This window comes from Panicum hallii, chromosome 2 (genome assembly GCF_002211085.1).
Source record: "Panicum hallii strain FIL2 chromosome 2, PHallii_v3.1, whole genome shotgun sequence".
NCBI classification, from domain to species: domain Eukaryota; kingdom Viridiplantae; phylum Streptophyta; class Magnoliopsida; order Poales; family Poaceae; genus Panicum; species Panicum hallii.
Window position 1 is genome coordinate 44,452,066 of NC_038043.1, and position 3,308 is coordinate 44,455,373.

Sequence of the window (3,308 nt, forward strand, 5' to 3'; positions counted from 1 at the left end):
TCAGCTCGGACAATCATGAGCGCTTGTGCCGGCGCGTGAAGGAATCATGGCCGGCGGCGAGATGGCCTTTCTTCTCTCCTGCTCTCAGCTTGAGGCTCGCATGTGTGTGCATGCCGCAGCCGCAAAGATGGGTACACTTTCTTAGTACCCTTCTCTTCTCACTCGCCCATCACCGCCCCCATCTCCAATAAACTACGCCGGCGGGGGCGCGTACGGACGCCCCGCCGCCATGTGACCATGCACATGTCCGGCCAAAGCTTCTCGCTGAATCTTTGTGGAGTAGGGCAAGCAGAAAAGGACGCTGCTTTTTTGTGTGCTTGTGGACATATTCTTCGATCGACCTCCTTCCGTCGTTCGACCGATCGATGTCGATCCACAGGCCTTTTCTCTGAGGAAATAGAAAGCGATCGACGGCGTCGGCGTCGGCGCCAGGGTCTCCGCCGGCGATTGCGAATCGGTCGAGGTCGCTGCCCATGATCCGCACACATGCGCGCACGTACGGTTCTTGCTTGCTTTTGCTTGTTGCTTGTATGTGATGGGACAAAAATTAACATGCTTAGCTTGCTTTCTTCTTACCTGAACTACTAAACCCAATAATCGTACTTGGCTACGTACGTCCAAGTCCTCGTAGCAGTGAATGAAAATTCACCGTGCATTTATGCGAGCTACCTCCACACCGTCCACCGTACGGCATTTGATGTGTGCAACTGTTCTTGGGCCGTACGCCTGGAGTCGATCGGCCGGAGCACGTACGAATACTGCACGCCCGGCCATGACTGTGTTGTAGACTAGCATCTTCCGGGAGGCCGGCCGGCGTGCACTGTACAGTAGGAGTGGTGCGTGCAGTGGCGCCGCGCTAGCCGGTGCACTACTACACTGGCCGGCTCTCGGCTGCAAGCAGCATGTGACGGGAGACCCACATCTGGCTGTCGTTTGCCACCGGACACACGCTTCAAGTACGCAGCGACGGATGACTGCTCCATACCTTCTGCTCCCCGGCCGGCCTGTCCATCCGCCGATCGATCGGTCGACGACGGCGTGATCTGAACAAGCCCGCCTGTACGTGTACGTGCGTGTCTCGACAGAGCAGTAGTGACGATGCTAATGTTCAACACGACCCTTGGAGTCTTGGAAGTGTCTTGAAAACCATGGCCGGATCGCATCCAGTATTATTCCTGCTCGATCATCGATGCACATACCATTGTACCAATAGGTCCTCTGCCGATTTTTGGCGCAGTGTGTTTGGTCTGGAATGGGTGCCCATGCATGCGTTGCGAGTTGATCGAGGATGCGCATCGATCGTACGTGCGATCACTCGAGTATATACTGTCTGAGTGATCATAACTGAAGAGAGTGTGGTACTGGCAGGCAGCTTGGAGATAGAGAGATGGGCGGAGACGGGATGGACTGATCGATGTGCGTGCGATGGCCCTGCTCGACCATATGTTTTGTTGTAGCGGCGCCGGCCGCGGACACTGTCCATGTCTCCCGCGTTGCTGCGGTAGCGCAGTTGCGTCGCTGGTCTCGTCGAGGACTGGCCTGGCTCGCTTCTCATCAAGTCACCTATCGGTCGATCGTGCCTACCTGCTGATGCAGCAGTAGTGCGCATGCATGTACACTCAACCTTGCTACAGTACGTCTCGGGAAAACCAACGGATCGGGTGGATCGGCATCTACCGGTATTTAGTTGCATTTTGTCGGAATTACGTCGAATGTGTGTAGAATTTGATTACATTCGAGACTTGAGTTGTTATTGTGGTTAGAGATAGAGTTGGAATTGTAATTTATATCAACATTGGTAAAAAAATATGAGATCAGCAACACCATTATAACTGTGAGATGACATGATGGCTAGTTTGAACCATAAGCTAAGGCAGCAATGACCGCGAGAGGCAGCGGTGAAAAAAGAAAAAAAATACAAAGGATGTAACTACAACAGTAATTACAACAGCTAGTTTACACCCTAATGCCGGTATAGATACTGTTATTGGGAGGTGCTCGTAGTCATCGATCCGAGTATGTATGCCACAAAGGCCAAACATCGTTTAAAAAATAAGTATGTTGTTGTTTAGTTGTGTGGTTTCTTCATAGTATACAGCGTCAGCAACTCACTGCTCCCTTCGGTTCAAAAATATAGGCCGTTTGACTTTTCTAAATTTATAGATATATATTATATGTAGATGCATAGCAAACACTATGAATCTAAAAAAACTAAAAACGACATACATTTTGGAATGGAGGGAGTACAAATTTTATATAAGGATGTCAGTATTTTCATTGGTTTCTCTAACATTTTGGCTATCGCCCTGCATGCATGATGCGTCTTCTTCATGTGTTGCAGTGGCATGAAGTTAGGTTGCATCCTACAGTTGAGCGTAGCAATATGCCAATATATGAGATCTGTTATATGTTGGCCCTAGCTACTTTGATTGGGCTCTTTGTTCCTTGATCTGATGTTTATTTGGTTGGTGGCCTATAACGTTGCAAGATGATTGTCCTACGTAAAAGTAGTGAATAGCAAGATATATGTAACAATGATTACTTGATTAGCGGGCAGGAATGGTACTTGCCACGTGCTGTCCTACATATCAATGTTAGCGAGGACAGATGTGGCCATCATGGTCTGAATATTTTGTACCACTAATTTAAGCACACACTAGCATAAACATGAAGTCCAATTCTCATCTCCTTTTTTTTCTCTCTCTTATCACTGGTCCATGCGCTATAGTTCAACTACCGTGGTAAAAGTAAACATAATTCCCCCCCTTTTGGATCATGGCGGACCTGACCAGGTTGATGAACACAAGAGACAGATCAAAAAGAAGGGAGTGAGGACACATGGACCATTCATCCAAGAAATTAAAGAGAATTTTTACGATGCACAATACTACTATATACTACTGTCTGAAAAGGACTCAGTATGTAAAAATTGTACGGCCGAGATTTATACTATACTACTAAAACGTTGATTAGTGGTATAAGATAGTATAGTTAGTATAAGAATAATATAGGAAAGATTAGTATCCCTATTTTTTTAATCCTCCCGCGATTTCGATGGCAGCAAACTGCCGCCCGCGACTCCGGCGGCTAGGACGGTCATGTGCCGACAAGCACAGGGAGGCGGCAGCCTGGGCAATGGACCAATAGCAGATTGCATGCGGAGGAGGAGACGGGCCAATCGCTGATCGCACTATGTAGGAGACGCTCATAGGAGACGCGAGTTAAGAGTAATAAGAGACGCGATTTGTTCGCGTCTCTAAATTTACGTCTCCGAACGCGGAAAATCCGCGTCTCCTATGAGAAACCAG